Here is a 230-nt window from a genome sequence, read left to right as displayed (position 1 = left end):
CTGACAGCACAAATGTCTCAAAGAAGGACTTAATTAGCCCCTGGGCACCTGAATTTAAACCTACTCTTCTCCTGCCCCTTTACTGCTAAACCCACCTCTAGAACCTGCCTCTTAAACCTGCCCCTTCTTCCCCTCTTTCCTTTTAAGGGTGTTGGGAAGAGGGAAGCTCAGTCCCAAGGCTTTGGTGTTTAAACCCACTCAGATGTCCCTGATACAGCCAAGCAGCTGGA

Source organism: Manacus vitellinus, unplaced genomic scaffold (assembly GCF_001715985.3).
Source record: "Manacus vitellinus isolate BGI_N305 unplaced genomic scaffold, ASM171598v3 scaffold_41_pilon, whole genome shotgun sequence".
Lineage (NCBI taxonomy): Eukaryota > Metazoa > Chordata > Aves > Passeriformes > Pipridae > Manacus > Manacus vitellinus.
The sequence above is the reverse complement of the archived record's forward strand: the minus strand, read 5'-3'. Positions refer to the sequence as shown.